General features: G+C 39.3%; 1 long non-coding RNA gene and 1 pseudogene across 1 annotated transcript; both read left to right on the top strand.

Moving 5' to 3' along the window:
- Window positions 1-1,746: 1,746 nt before the first annotated feature.
- On the top strand, window positions 1,747-2,554 carry LOC114074252 (annotated as a pseudogene).
- An 11,615-nt stretch (window positions 2,555-14,169) lies between these two features.
- On the top strand, window positions 14,170-16,503 carry LOC107032329. The gene is made up of 2 exons (XR_001458350.2): window positions 14,170-14,945; window positions 16,253-16,503. It is a non-coding gene; the product is annotated as an uncharacterized LOC107032329 (long non-coding RNA).
- Window positions 16,504-17,035: the final 532 nt, after the last annotated feature.

The raw sequence follows: 17,035 nt of genomic DNA, 5'->3' as shown, positions 1-17,035 counted from the left end.
AAACCTTCCACAAAAAATATCGCAGACTGGCTCGGTTTGGGGAAAGATTTTGTCTACTGGTGTCAGGAATCCCACATATTATTAACAGACATTTATGTCAGATTTGGGCACGCAAGCTTCTATGCCACTTATAACCAAGAGTTTAGGGTCTCCTACAGAGAATGAAATGAAATTCGTCCTCTAGCATTTTCCATAGCGTTGTTGGGAACGATGGTCTTCCCACATGGCCCAAGTCTGAGCATCAACATTCGAGTTATAACACTCACGCACACTCTATTCAAAGGGTACGAGAACTAAGGGCAAGTGAAAAACTATCCTATTGCCCCAGTCATATTGTCTGACATGTACCGAGCCCTGGGAAAATGTAAAGAGGGGCATCTATACTTCCAAGGGTGAAACCTACTCCTTCAGTGGTGGGTTCTGAGTCACTTGGCAAAGGGGGATGGGACTCAGGATTTGCATACTCTCGATAACAAGAACACCCTTAAAGATTTGAATAACATGTTGTACTGGGCAAATCTGGATAATAAGAGAACTAGGAGAATATGGGCTCAGATCTTTTCCAAATTGAGAGAAGAAGATCTCCAAAGGATGCTTGACCGTTTTATCTCAAAAGAAGTCGTTGTAGAGGGTCGTAGACAATTTGTGCTTCCTCTACCAGGTATTCAGGGAATCCGCCCTTATGCACCCTTTAGAGTCTTGCGACAGTTTGGGAGGATGCAAACTACACCCCGAGAGGCGTACTATGGCACCTATGTATACGATATTAGGGATGACAGAGTACACGAAGCTTAAGAAATGCTGAGGGAATGGAAATGTGCCAAACAGATGGATAAAGACACCATTTCCCCAGACTGATTCAATGTCGGATATGATGAGGGTTACAAAGTTTGGCTGCGACATAACATACTAAGTATCTCCTCACCAATCCCACACATTTTTTACAGCGTAACAGACCAAAAGGCCAAAGCAGTGGTCGAGATGAGAGAAGTAAAAAGGGAATCCCAATAAATGTACGTCAAGTTTGTTGAGAATCGAGAGGCTCTTGAGAAAGCAAATCAAGAAGTGGAAAAGCTGAGACGTGGTTATGATGAGTTGACTCATGGGTCAAAGATAATATTGAGAGGATGCGATACGAAAGCTGGGATGACAAATGACGCCTGGGTGAAGGATTCTTGCTAATGCTACAATATGTTCAACAATACAAGACTAAGGAAGGTAGTGAAGGAGCAGGATCGCCAGGGAAAACATAGTGGATTTCGCCTCTGTGCGAGTTTTTTATATGTATTTCTGTCATTTTCAACCTTTGTGTGGGCTTGTATTTATTGTACTTTCGTACATTTAAATAGCCCCTGTGTGGATTTGTCTTTATATTTTGTTCTTTTATTTCCCCTGTGAACATTAAGTATTATTTTGTGAAATTTGATTTGGGGATTGATTATTTGGATCAAATTCATGTGTACATCATTCAAATGCGTTAGGCCTACCCTTTGCACAAAAGGGTCCCCTGTATATATAGGACGCGATGTATGTGTGTTTTAACTGCTTATGTGCTATGTTTTTGTGAATGAGGATATCGTAAACCCACTCTTATCTAGAAATTTCCAGAATATATATGCACAAGTCACTACTACAAAATGTCCGACCAAATTTTCCGAGTCTTGAGTTTCTCACCCCAAAAATACCTCTCACACTCCAAGTCCTAAATCTGTACCCTACTGTCTCAAGAAAATCAAGATCACTGCTATGGACAAAGTAAAGAGCATCCAGACTGAGCCAAGTGAAGAAGAGAAGATCGACACACAAAAGCAGCTCGGAAAGCGATTATATGACTTACTATTTCTTCCTGGGAGCCCCCAGGAGGAAATCAATGAAGAGAGTTATGAGGAAGCACTTGCCCGCAAACCCTCTTTTGAAGGACGTCTGGCAAAAGGAGACAATAAAATTTCTCTTGAAGCATATCCGAAGGAATACCGAAAAAGGATAGAGGCTATTTTGTGCACCCTCATTTTTGAGCATTATCGATCTAGACGTATGTTGGAGCCCGTAGAAAGAGCATCTCCCCAAGTGGGATCAAGGGACCGCCACAAGACTTGTGAGTGTCATTCCAACAAGAAAGGGCATACGATAGAAGAGTGCGTAGAGTTTAAGAATGTAGTCCGTCGTTTGTTCAGTATGGACAGTACTCCGAACACTTGGGTTGATGGCATCCTTCATGTATGTGATGAATCGCGGCTGGGCATACCAGTCACAGAGAACACCATATTCTATCGTTGCTCATTCACGCCTTTCAAGATAACGATGATGGAAATCTACTCAGAATTAGCTCAGAGTGGAGTCTTCACCTATTTCTATAGAGGCATGGACATGTCGTATTCTCTTGAGTACGAAGTTTGGAAGCGTTATCCCTATTACAATGCCACAGACCACAACATTGAAAATTTTCTTAACTTTTGCCACGACCTCGAATCCCTCGTCAACATGGGAAAGATTTAAGTTGAGTTCGTTCCCCCTGGCTGAGATGACGTAGAGAAGAAGAATTACTAAGATGTAGTCATCATTTCAGCTTTGTTGTTGTGTTTCAATTTCCGTTGTATCTGTCATGAATGATCAAAAATCAATATTTATTTTTTATTCGATCTACGTTGGTCCTGAATTCTCCTTGTGAGATACTTAGGCAGCTTGTCAAGGCCCGACCCCTATCTTTTAAAATATTCATTCTCCCCCTTTCATGTTACAAAAAGATACAAAGAACAAATCACCGGGCATCAAAGAGCAGCTACAAGAAGACCCAAGCTCAACGTGGTTTAGCCTTTCTGAGATAATGTCAAACTAAAACAAGCAAACTCCTGCTTGCTAAGAAATTATTTTCGTCCTTATTTGTGGGTTGAAGATATCCTCAAACGAAGCAACTTGTGTGTTTATCTGCTCTCTCTGTGTAATATTATGCATTTTGTATTCTGAATCTAAACTGACAAATCTGTCTTTGAGTTGTTTTCCTTCCCAGGAACTTTAAAACTGATCTGTGTCGATTAAGCTGGTAGATCATCCCTATTTTACCAAATCCAAGGGTCCCGCAGATTCTTTTCCCAGACAAGACTAAGACAAAGGAAAAAAAGTTATGAGAGACAGTAACAAAGAAGTAAGTCTCACTGCGTTGTGGTGGCTCAACCCACCATAGCGGACCAGAACAAATTGATTTTGCAACTGACGCAATAGATTGCGGAGATGAGGGTGGAGATGCAAAGGAGACAGGATCTGCTCCACTAGGTTTTGCTGTTAGTTCTGCTGATGGGAGACCCCCTCTCTACTTCCTTGCTTCAAATATGGATCCAACTCAAAATCTGCCATCTACACCTGCCCAAAATCCCTCCGTCATAGACTTGACTACACAAAATCCTCAATATGCTTCCGCATTCTACCATACTCCACCACCTCCCCAAAACAACCATTCCCAAATACCACCTCATACTCAAAACACCCACCATCAAACCGCTCCACCGCCGCAAAACCAGAGCCAAAATCCAAACCAAAATACTTTCAATTCCCAAACATCCTACCACCACTTAAATCACCCAAACATCCTACCACCACTTAAATCAGAACACCAATCCTCAGACTTATCCGCAAAACTACCAAACCACCCAGAATACCCGAAGTCCTTCCGTAGCTCCACACCTGCCGTAAAAAACAACTTTCCTGATTCCCATCCCGATTGAGCACGCTGTGCCTTGTTCTGAGCTGGTCCATTATGAGGACTAGAAAAGAGAATGGAGAGCAAAAGAAAAGGAAAAGGTGGATATAAAAGAAGAGATCGAAAAGCCATTAAAGAGTTTCAAAGCATCCCCGATGCCGCTGGTCTTAACTATGAGGATTTATGCATCCATCCAAATTTGGACCTCCCAGAAGGGTTCAAAATTCCTAAGTTTGACACTTTCGAAGGAGTAGGGAATCCTATGGCACATCAGGGCCTACTGTGACCAGCTTGTCTGAGTTGGTAGAGACGAAGCTCTGTTGATGTGGCTCTAGCCGAAGTCTATGTGGGGAGGCTCTGGAATGGTTCACCTCCCACGAGTCCAGACGTGGCCTAGTTGGAATGCCTTGGCCAAGGAATTTATTGATTGGTTTGCTTACAACAGAGAAATCGTTCCCGATCGATACACTTTGGAAAAAATGGAGTAAAAATCCATGGAAAGCTATAAAGAGTTTGCCGACAGATGTAGAAAGGAAGCTGCAAGAGTAAGGCCTCCTATGTCTGAGAAAGAAATCGTGGAAGTGTTTGTACGGGTGTAAGAGACCGAATATTATAATAGAATCATGTTGCTTGTTGGATAAACATTTACTGAGATAATCAAGGTTGGTGAGACTATTGAAGATGGTTTAAAAATAAGGAAAATAACCCGTGTTGCCACATCACCCGGATCATCGAGATCGTTAAATAAATAGAGAGAAGAAATCGTTGTTGTCTCATATGAGGGGAATAAAAACCCCAGAAGATCGTCATCCTCCCAAAGTCGTGCTCGATCATCTCAAAACTCATACCAAGCTTGCTACATGCAAGCTAGTCATCCAAACGATCCTCCTCCAGTCTACCGAAATACCCCTCCAAGTTACAAAAATCAACATCATGTTTACCAAAGTCCTCATCTGCTTTACCAAATCCCATCACCAGTCTACCAAAATGTTACTCCCAACTGTGCCAATGTGTAGTCGAGCTACAGAGCACTCCCTCCGGTCTATCAAGTCCAAGCTCCACTCTACCAAAATACGTTCCCGAATTACCAAGCTCCACTCTACCAAAGTAACTCCCCGAACTACCAAGCTTCATCACCAAATTACCAAACAAATCCATATCCCAGAGGTCAAGCTTCCCGTCCAAATACCAGAAGTTATCAACAGGTTCCTCATCCCGAACAAAGAATTATGATCAACCTCGACCCAAATTTTAGAAGAATCCTCCCAGGAACTTTACTGTGCTCGCCGAAAGCCGAACAAAGTTTTACAAGCGACTAGCTACGGCCGGATATATCCACCCAGTGGGGCCCAAACCGGTCAATACTAGTTCTAAATTCTACATGCCTGATCAAAGGTGTGCATATCATTCCAACAATGTTGTCATGATACTGAGGACTGTATCAACCTCAAGCACAAAATTCAAGATCTGATCGACAAAGAGGTGGTCTCTTTTCAAGCAGCTGTGCCTAATGTCAACTCCAACCCTTTAGCGAATCATGGAGACGTCAATATCAGTATGATACAGACAGAAGATGATTGTTGTTTAACCAAGATGATAACTCCAATAATTCATGATGAGTTAGAAAGGGTCGTGGCCTCATTGAACGTCAAAGAAAAGAAAGAGTTCGTGATCCTGACACCCACAAAGGTTATTGCCTTGGTGCCATCAGAAACTCTCGTCAGGCCAAAAATTTTGATTGAAACTGCTACCACTCAGGGTATGACCCGTTCTGGGAGGTGTTATACTCTTCAAGAGTTATCTCTTTGGGGAAAAAAGAAGGATCAGAGTTAAAACGATAAGCGAAGGACAAGTGGAGGAATTCTAGAGAAAGATGCATCCAAAAGATTATTCTATTGTTAAGCATTTGGAGAAGACTCCAGCCTAGATTTCCGTGTGGGCACTGCTGATGAGCTCTCAATTGCATAGACAGGCCGTGATGAAGGCTCTTGATGATACGTATGTGCCCGTCGGAGCAAGCACTGATAATGTTGCCGCCATGATAAACCAAGTTATCCGAGGGAATCAGATTAGTTTTTGCGATGACGAGTTGCCTTTTGAAGGGAGGTCACACAACAAAGCATTGCACATCACTGTCGTATGCCGAGACAAGGTCATAAATTGCGTCTTGGTGGACGATGTATCTGGTCTGAATATTTGCACGTTGTCGACATTAAGGCAGTTACATTTTGACTTGGGAAAGTTGGAACAACCCCAAAATAATGTAAGAGCCTTCGTTGGGTTCAAAGAGATATAGAGGGAGTGGTGAATCTGGTCATTCAAATGGGTCCGGCGGAATTCAGCGCACAGTTTCAAGTCTTGGACATTTACACTAGCTATAACCTTCTTCTAGGAAGGTCTTTCATCCATATGTCTGGAATTTTTCCTTCTACTCTGCATCAGATGATGAAACTTGTTTGGAAGGACAAAGAGCTGGTTATTTATGGCGAAGGGAGTCACTCCGGAAGACATGCGTCAATTATTGATGAGGTATCGCGAGGTACAAATTTTTACACGGTGGAGCTAGTAAATGCCATCGATGAGGACTTATCCCCAAAAACTCCCATGCCTGCCGTGTACAAGATGATAGCCACTGTGATGATGCAGAAGGGTTTTGAACCAGGTTTTGGATTGGGACGAAATTCCCAAGGAATTGTTGAGCCTATTTCGGTCCCCGTCGAAGGATCTAGATATGGTTTGGGTACATCCCAAAGATGATGATATGAAGACGAAGAAGAAGAATGATCAAGCATTGGCTAAGATGATCCCACATTTGTATCAATCATTCCCAGTCCGAGAGTATGCCAAGCATGACGACCTTGGGGAAGGAACTTGTGGCCATTTCAAGGAGATCGATGTTGTTATTGAGGAAGAGGTCGAGTTAGCTGGTATCTGTGATGCTGATCCCAGGGAGATGCTGCAGAATTGGACCTCCACGCCGATCCTGATTCCCCGAACTCCTTGGTAAAAGGACATCGTTTATGCATATTTAAATCGGTGGCGGTTCGGAAGAGGCCTGAGACCCACCATTTTGCATTTTCTTAACTGCTTGAATTTCAAAATTTTCCCATGATGTTTGAAAAGGAAACATGGCCCCTTGCCATGGCCAAAGTTTGCGTTGTTTTTCCAATTTAATTGAAAGCCTCTTTTATTAAAAATTTGTTTATTTATTTCTTTGCCATGTTTTACTTTCCTAACTTTGTTTGTTTATGGTTTCAGTAATATAAGTTTTAAAACTGTCAATGTCATGTCATATCACGAGCTGAATGAATAAAATGAGGAAGATGATGACGAGGTTGACGAATACGAAGAGGAAAAAGAGGCACCGAAATATGTTGTTGATGATTTTCTGTAGTTTGAAAATCAGGATATGACAAATTTAGAGGAAAATGAAACTGTAAATCTGGGAGACCAAGAGTGTGTCAAAGAGGTCAAGATCAGCGTTCACTTGGATAAAGCTCAAAGAGAGGGCCTGAATCATTTACTCATCGAGTACATTGATGTGTTCGTCTTGGAAATTCAGCGACATGCTAGGGTTGAGTACCAATGTTGTGTCTCACATATTGTTGATTAATCCAGGATTCAGTCCGGTGAAGCAAAAGGCTCGAAAATTCAAGACTGAGTTGAGTTTAAAGATGAAAGAAGAGATCACCAAGCATATTGAGTCTCGATTAGTGGAAGTGATGCAATACCCAACTTGGTTGGCCAATGTTGTTGCGGTCGCCAAAAAAGATGGGAAGATCAGAATTTGTGTCGACTACAGAGATCTCAACACAACAAGCCCAAAGGATAACTTTTCATTGCCACACATCCATATTCTGATCGATAATTGTGCTAAGCATGAAATGCAGTCATTTGTGGATTGTTGTGCAAGCTATGATCAGATTCTGATGGACGATAAAGATGCAAAAAAGACCACTTTTATTACACTTTGGGGTGTATATCATTACATGTGATGCCATTTGGCCTAAAGAATGTTGGTCCTACCTATATTAGGGATATGACGACTATATTTCATGATATGATTCATAAGGAGATCGAGGTGTATGTGGATGACGTCATAATCAAGTCCCGCGATAGTTCGGACCACTCGACGCACTTGAAGAAGTTTTTTGACCATTTGCGGCGTTAAAATTTGAAGCTGAATCCCGCTAGATGTGCTTTTGCAGTGCCAGCGGGCAAGTTGTTGGGATTTATAGTCAACAGAAGAGGTATTGAGCTCGATCCTTCCAAGATTAAGGCAATTCAAGAATTACCTCCTCCGAAGACTAAGAAGGAGGTGATGAGTTTCTTAGGGAGGTTGAACTACATCATTCAATTCGTAGCTCAATCAACTGTGGTGTGTGAGCCTATTTTCAAGCTATTAAAGAAAGACACTTCGAAAAAGTGGACTAAAGAGTGTCAGATTGATTTTGATGCTATCAAGAACTATTTGTCAAATCCACCGGTATTGGTTTTTTCCAAAAAAAAAGAGTCCTTTGTTGATGTATTTGTCTGTCTCAGATTGTGCATTCGGATGCGTACTTGGTCCACACAACAAGACAGGAAAGAAGGAGAGGGTTATTTATTTCATAAGAAAGAAGTTTACTCCATACAAGTCTCGTTACACTTTGTTGGAGAGGACGTGTTGTGATTTGACTTGGCTTGCATAGAAGTTGAGACATTATTTGTCTTCTTATACTACATACCTCATTTCCATAATGGACCTGCTGAAGTACATCTTCCAGAGGCGATGATGACCGGAAAATTAGCTAAGTGGCAAATGCTGTTGAGTGAGTTTGATATTGTGTATGTGACTCAGAAGGCGATAAAAGCACAGGCCTTGGCTGATCATCTTGCAGAAAATCCTATTGATGAAGAATATGAACTGCTCAAGACTTATTTTCACGATGAAGAGGTATCGTTTCTGGGTGAAGATATTTCTGAAACGCATCCAGGCTGGAGACTATTCTTTGATGGAGCGGCCAATCACCAGGGAAAAGGTATCGGAGCGTTTTTAGTATTTAAATCTGGTCAACACTATCCCATGGCGACTAAACTCCAATTTAATTGCACGAACAGCATGGCCGAATATGAAGCTTGTATTCTTGGTTTGAAAATGGCCATTGACATGAATGTCCACGAGTTGTTGGTTATTGGAGATTCAGATTTGTTAATTCATCAGGTTCAAGGAGAGTGGGCCACAAAGAACCCAAAGATTATACGTTACGTGCACTATATACAGAAGTTGTAAAAGATTTTGTTTCGAGTTCAGACATACTCCAAAAATACAAAATGAGTTGGTTGATGCTATTGCCACAATCGCTTCAATGATTAAACATCCAGATATTGATTATATTGATCCTCTGGATATAGAACTGAAGGAACATTCAGTCCATTGTTCACATGTTATAGCAGAACCAGATGGTTTGCGATGGTATTTTGATATAAAGAAGTATTTGGAGTCCGAGATTTATCCTGAAGATGCTACATCCAACAAGAAGAAGTCGATACGCCGTATGTCTCTCAAAATCGTTCTAAGTGGAGAAACCTTTTATAGGTGGACTGCAGATTGGGTCTTCTAAGATGTGTCAATATTGGTTAAGCTGTGAAGCTTATTGAATATATACATGCTGGAGTTTGCGGCACACATATGAATGGACTCACTTTGGCAAGGAAGATCCTGCGAGCCGGTCATTTCTGGATGATTATGAAGAATGATTGTTGCAAGTTTGTGCAAAATTGTCATAAATGTCAAGTGCACGGTGATTTGATCCGAGTGCCGCCTCACGAACTTAATGTTATGAGTTCACCTTGGCCGTTTGTAGCTTGGGGCATGGATGTCATTGGTCCGATAGAGCCAGCCGCTTCTAACAGACACAGATTTATTTTGGTTTCCATAGACTACTTCACCAAGTGGGTGGAAGCAGCTTCATACAAGTCGGTGACCAAAAAAGTTGTAGCTGATTTTGTTTGCAAAAATTTGATATGCAGGTTTGTAGCACCAGAATCGATCATTTCTGATAATGGTGAAAATCTCAACAGTCACTTGATGAGAGATATATGCGAGCAATTTAAGATTACTCATCAAAACTCAACCGCTTATCGTCCTCAAATGAACAGAGCTGTAGAGGCCGCCAATAAGAATATATCAAGAAGATCTTGAGGAAAATGATTGACAATCACCGAGGTTGGCATGAGATGTTGCAATATGCTTTGTTGGGATATCGAACGACTGTCAGAACATCGATTGGAGCCACTCCATATTCGCTAGTATACGAAACAGAAGCAGACATACCTGCATAAGTTGAAATACCATCCTTGAGAATTATCCAAGAAGAAGAACTGACTAACGCTGAGTGGTCAGGAAGCGGATTGACAAATTAACTTTGATTGACGAGAAGAGAATGGTTGACATTTGTTATGGTCAACTATAACAAGAGAGAATGATTCATGCTTTCCACAGGAGAGTAAGAGCTAGAATTTTTGAAATCGGCCAGTTGGTACTTAAGCTTATTTTTCCTCATCAAGACGAGTACAAAGGAAAATTCGCAACAAATTGTCAAGGACCCTACATGGTTCTCAAAGTATTGTCTAGAGGTGCTTTGGTCCTGTCGAAGATGGATGGCACCGCATGGCCGAAACCGATCAACTCAGATGTTGTCAAGAGATACCACGTGTGAAACTTAGTTTGTATTTCTGTCATTTCCTTGTATGCATTCTGTTTTTGCTCGTATTTGCTTTGTTTAAAGTTATATCCCTCTTGTAATGAACTACGTCTGACCTGAATTCTCAAGAATGAGATATGTAGGTGGCCTATTTCAGTCTCGGTCACCTCATTTATCCCTTTTAATATTTCTTTTGTTTGAACTACGTTTGACCTGAATTCTCAAGAATGAGATACGTAGGCGGCCTATGTCGGCCTCGGTCGGTTTCTTTGTAAACTTCTTATTATCGTCAACCTTCGAGGGGGAAGTACGTTTGACCTGATTCCTGCCTCAACAGGATACGTAGGCGCCGTAAGGGTTCGTTCCTATTTCCCATAAGATTTCTATTTTACAATAGAAACTGGGACAAAATTTTTGAGAGGGACTTACAAAATTCTCTAGAAGAAGATTTTTTCCTCAGCAAGTCAAGACTGAAAACATTTCAAGATTTGCAACTAGGACAGAATTTTTGAGAGGATCTCAAAAATTCCATGACTCACTTAGAGATAGTTAAAGATAAGCCGAGACATGTAACTGGGATAGAAATTTTGAGGATGACCTCCAAATTTCAACATGGTTCATCGGCAGTCTGGAGTGACTTTGAATACTCTCCAGCGAAAGCAGATAGACCTCCAAGTATCAGACTCAAAGAAGGTCACCAAGCCTGGCGTGACATGACACTTGGCAGTGATCCTTTTCAAAATACTACGAAAATTTATTTTCTTAAAGATTTTTCTTTTATGTTTCATTTGTTTTGGAATAAAATATTTTGTCTTATCTATCAAGAGTTGGGAGATCAGGAAGATCAACCGGAGATAGCAGGACAAGGAACAAACAATTGAAGAATCAACACAGATCAGTCCTTTTTAAAACTAACAATTTTTATGTTGATGTAGATTTATAGTATTGCTCAGAAATCATCAAATTTCTCCAATTGACGAATATGGGAAGTCAAGGGGTACAAAGCTCTTCCCCAAAATCTTTTATTGCAGGAACTATTTGCTGATATCGGGAGCTTGGGAATATGAATGGTTTATTTCAGTCGATTTCCAACAACAAGAAGTCTATGAGGAACGTCCAGCTAGATTCAAAGATAAATCAAGTGAAAATCTCAAGAAAGAGTTTACAGTTTTCATAAAGGACGTCATCTGCATCATATTATCAAAGATGATATTATCACTACCCGGATGGGTCATTTATTTTATTGTTGATCAAGACAATATACTACCTGAAGGATTCATTTATTTTGTTATTGATCAAGACAATACACTATCCATGAGGGGTCATTTTATTTTATTGTCGATCATGACAATACACTAACTGGAGAGTCATTTACCGTTATTGTCAGTCGAGACGATATCATTACCCAGAAGGCCCGCAAAAGATCATGCATCGCGAGTCAATATTCATACATCGCGGAAGGTCATGCATAGAGAGTCAATATTCATGCATCATCGAAGATCATGTATCGCGAGTCAATATTCATGTATCACGGAAGATCATGCATCGCGAGTTAATACTCATGCATCCCGAGTTAATATGCATGCATCGCGAGAAGATATTCATGCCTCGCAGAAAGTTATGCATTGCGAGAAGAGATTCATGCCTCGCAGAAAGTTATCCATCGCGAGAAGATATTCATGCCTCGCGAAAAATTATGCATTCTGAGAAGATATTCATGCCTCGCAGAAATTTATGCATCGCGGAAAGATATTCATGACCCACAGAAGATCATGCATCGCGAGTTAATATTCATACATCGCGAAAGATCATGCATCACGAGTCAATATTCATGCATCGCGGAAGATCATGCATTGCGAGTAAATATTCATGCATCGCGGAAGATCATGCATCGCGAGTTAATATTCATGTATCACAAGAAGATATTCATGCCTCGCAGAAAGTTATGCATCGCGAGAAGATATTCATGCCTCGTAGAAATTTATGCATAACGAGAAGATATTCATGCCCCGCAAGAAATCACACATTGCGGAAAGATAGTCATGCCTGGCAAGAAGTCATGCACTGTCGGAGAAGGAGATCATGTATCTCAAGAGAAGTATTCACCCCTCAACATCAACCACATCTTTTATTTGGCAAGAACGAATGCCAAGAGAATCATCAAAAATGACGAAGAGAAATATCAGCACTGCATCAACATTTATTCATTTTGAAGAATACAATGAAGATTACATTGCAAACATAAGACATAAGCTTTATTTGCTTTACGTCAAATCCAATCGAGTTGACATCAAATGTCGAGGAGAACAACTAAATGTCAAAATGATAAAAGACATTGTCTCCCATTTGAATTATATTTTTTTAAGCTGACGAGTTTTATCTCAATCTTTGTCGAGAGCATCCGAAAGGATGAATTCTCCAAAAAAAAAAACACAGGTGCGAACGACATCAAAAAGGAATGCAGCACAACGTGGAAGTTTTTCTTAGCAGCGAATTGGGACATAGTCCAAAGTGGATTGTCAAACTCTTAGGGCGCGAGCAGAGGAGCTTCCTACCACAATCAAACCACACCCCTATCAGAAGGCATGTGGATTTTTCTTTGGCTTTTGTCAATTTCAGTTTCGCATCCGGATTTTTGTGTCTGTTGGAAGAAATTTTCCAATCTGAGTGACAATATACCAAGACCTTTGAAGATTATGTTCGTTTAAGTTCTTACCTATGGATGTGAAGAGCTCCACATTCATGGTTAATAGGTTACAAGACTCTTTTTCACACTCGATTTAATTTATCACTTATCCAGAACCAAAGATTATCCAACATAATAGATTTCCTTTTCAATCGATCGAGTCGAACTACAAGCGGCCTGATTCCTAAGGTTTAAGGACATGTAGGCGAGCTCAATGTCAAAAACTCGGTTATATTCCAACATTCGATCTTAAATCTTATTCTCGAGCATCTTGGTACCTTCATAATCCAGTATCGTGATGACTTTGGACTTGTTTCAAAATCGTGCGTTAAATTAACCATATCAAACTACAAGTGGCCTAAATTCTCATATAGCCTCAGATATGTAGGAAACCCATGTTCGGGGTTCGGCCATAATTCCTAAATTCCGTACCAAATCCCTTTCTTAGAGACGAGTATGTGGTCGGTCAAAATTGGATCAGTCAATTTCATTTTCCTCGAATTTCTTGCATCAATCTAGGTAAAATGAGAGACAATTATTGACACCCAATTTTGACCCTTCTCGATAGTAATTAACTAGTGAGCTTTGTGATCTTAAACAATTTAAAATAATTAATTTTTGAAAGAAAAAATAATAATAATAATAAAAATAATAAATAAATAAACATTTAGATTGCAAGTTATTTTAAATAAGGTTTCGACATGTTGATATTGATTTAGCTAATGTATATGTCTTACATAGTTATTTGTATAATTATTCAAATTTTATCAATATTCAAAAAATAATAATAGTAATATTTTGTTTTATACGTATTTGGTTAAGTTTTTAGCTTATATTTTGAATCTTTAGTTTATTTTTGAATTAATTATTTTCTTTTGTTAACCTTAAGAAGCTTGTTAATTAATTATATTAATTCGTCTTATTTTGAAATTTAATCAAATTGGCCAATCACAAGTTAAATTCACTAAATTGGCAGCATTATTAACAAAAAGGCCAAATTTGGGCTCCTCTTTGTTTTCTGAATTTTAGCTAGCCCAAACCCATGTCACTTTTCCCAATCCAACTCAAATTCTCCAATCCTTATCATTTCGACCCAATCCATTCCAAAGATATCCAACCCACACCCTTATATCCCCCGACCCGATTTTTTCTTCCTCTCGTAGATTTGATTCAGGAACAGACGTTCCCTAGAAGCTTAAAGCCCAGTGTGTCATAGCGCAGCATATCCCTGAATCGTCCGATCCCAAACATGCGCCTCACGATATACACGAAGTGGGAGGAGATTTAACACACCAGATGACTTTGTCGTCTCCTTTCAATGTTCTCATCTTTGTACGATGGCACCTGTCGCAGCAGGATTTTCAGACGTGAATCGTCCTTGCCATTGCAAGATGGAGCCACGTCAAGGCGAGGGCATTTGGGATTGATCCAAATCGTCTATCTCTTTTCCTTTTCTAACTTGTTGTCCAAATTTCAGAAAAGGTGTTGATTCATTTTGGTTCTAAGTTTTTGGTTTTCAAATTTCAAATGGGATAAGGGACTGATTCGGTAACTTCACCTTTGTGAAACCCTAATTCTTCCCCCCAAATATACTATCCTTTCATTGTGAATCAAGGGGATTTTTTTAGCCGAAATCTTTTCTTTTGTTTTGGAAAGAGTTTACAGAGAGATAGCTCACAAAAAGGAGAAAAGAATCGTAGTAAGAGTCTTATTTTTGTTTTTTATTTTGAGATTATAGTTGGAAGTTTTAGGCAAGAAGCAGAGAAAAAAAAGGGGCTCGAGAGTTGAAAACTTTTACCTTGGGTTGGAAAAATTTGATCTTCTTGTGGATTTTGTTTTTGCCTTTCGCTCGCTGTCCCAGTTCGCTGCACACGAAAAGGTAAACTCCATTTCAATTCCAATTCCTTGGACGTGTTGTTTGATAAGTCGTGTTCGATTTTGATTGGAGTCCGTTGTTGTCTTTCTCTCGTCCCTGTTTTCATTATTTGCGATTCACTATTAATTATGTGACAGCCAAGATTAGATGGTTTGTTGTTGTGGTCGCATGAAATATGTGATATGCTCCAATGTATGTGATTTGCGTGAACTGCTTTGGTTAGTGGGTTCAAAGATTTGTTCCTGCCCAGCAAAAAATTTCTAATATATGTATCACATCGATAGGTTATCTCATGTCTGATATTACGGTTATGCTATGATTTATGAGTTATGTAAAAATGTTCCTCTTGCTAATTTTATTTTTATTTATATAGGATTAAGATTAGTGCTGGTTTCAAACAAGCTTGTTGTTCTACATGTTAATAGCTAGTTGTATTGCTTATCATCGCATGTACCTTATTATTCATGTTCGATTGTTGCAAATCTGATTTGGGGAGGTGAGATTATAGCTTCGATAAAGTATAATGTCATATGAGTTTCATTTAGATCTTAATATCATGATTCTGCTTTTGATTGGGAAATTCAAATTGTTTTGTTTCATGTTTAGTTAGGTCGTGTGATTTTCCCTTATGTAACCAAGTTATTTTAAGCATGGTTTCACTTTCAAATTGTCTCTGTCCAGCTACTGTATCCATATAGTGTGGATAAGTCTGAAAGTTCTTTTAAAATATTCCTAGCATGATAATTTCCTTTAGATCTCAAGTGCTTTGATCATTTTGTTTATTTACAAGATTTGGCCATTGTTTGTCTTGTTCTCTTAGGTAAATTTTGTCATCTTACTGTGTTCCTTAATGCTTATTGTGGTCCTGTTGTTTGTGTGCAACGGTCCAATGTCATATGGTTATTAGATAGGGAGGATTTTGTTACAGAGTTTGAAAATTGTAAATGGTTCATTGCTTTGTTGACTGGAAGAGTATTAAATTTGCTTGGTTCTGATTATGGTATTAGTGGCCTAGAATCAGTGAAGTCATTTGTGTTAGTTCAAATCTCTCTGTGATTCGTGTGTTTTATTACCGCACCCCAATATAAAGTATGATAGTATATGATCCTATTCCTTTTGGTTATTTTTCTGATATTTGGATTGTGACCTATTACTCACCGCATATTTATTTATTTCTTCATTTATTTATTTTTACATATAAAATTTTGTTAGAGTCCTCGTGGACTTTATTCTATTCCCTCATTTTCGAGAGTCGTAAATGCCCAACTTCCCTTTGTCCGAGTCAAACCCACTCCAAAATTGACGTACAGGTCTCGAGTTGGAAGAATTCAAAAATCAAGAAGTCGGAGATTTGAAGAAGTTGGATCAAAGGAGGCCCATTTTACCTATTCATTCTTTATTGTATTTTGTTATTTTTCGGGCCTAAGCCCTTGTCGTCTTCTATTTTATGTTATTATTGTATGTTTAGTCTAGGACATGTACAACGAAAGTGGGCCTTTAATGAAAATGGGCCCCAAACACCAATCCAGGCGGACAGAAACCGGATTTGGATCCAACCCAATCTCTCTCTCTCTCTCTCTCTCTCTCTCTGTCTTTCTCTCTCTCTCTCTTTTATTTGCTTAATTACTTGTTATTTTTGTCGTTAGTTTTAGGGTTAAAGACCCAAATCCCTGCGAGACGCTATTTTTTGTTTAAACAACTTAATTAAGTCGATCGCCACTAAAGGAGTTTAAATAGCAATAAACAAATTTTTCAAGTCAATTTTGAATAAGATGATAAATTAAATATTTCATTTCTCAAACAACTTCTTATTTTGTTAAGTTAAACATTTTTGCCAAACTAAATTAGTTGTCGGATAACCGCAAGTAAGCGGACGTCTTAGGCGCTTTCAAAACCTTCCTAAGACGTTAATAGGAATCACCGAACCCCTTTAAAGTTTTCAATCGATTTTACTGTTTAAGTCTTTTGAAAACATAGTTTTTTCTTGATTTTTCTTAAAATACATTAAGTGGCGACTCTAATAAAAGTTGAAAACTTATAAAATAAATATTTTTCCTTTTGGATAAAACATTGTACGCGACCAGATATAGCAT

The sequence above is a fragment of the Solanum pennellii genome, chromosome 10 (assembly GCF_001406875.1).
Source record: "Solanum pennellii chromosome 10, SPENNV200".
NCBI lineage: Eukaryota > Viridiplantae > Streptophyta > Magnoliopsida > Solanales > Solanaceae > Solanum > Solanum pennellii.
This window is presented reverse-complemented; position numbering and strand designations above follow the sequence as displayed.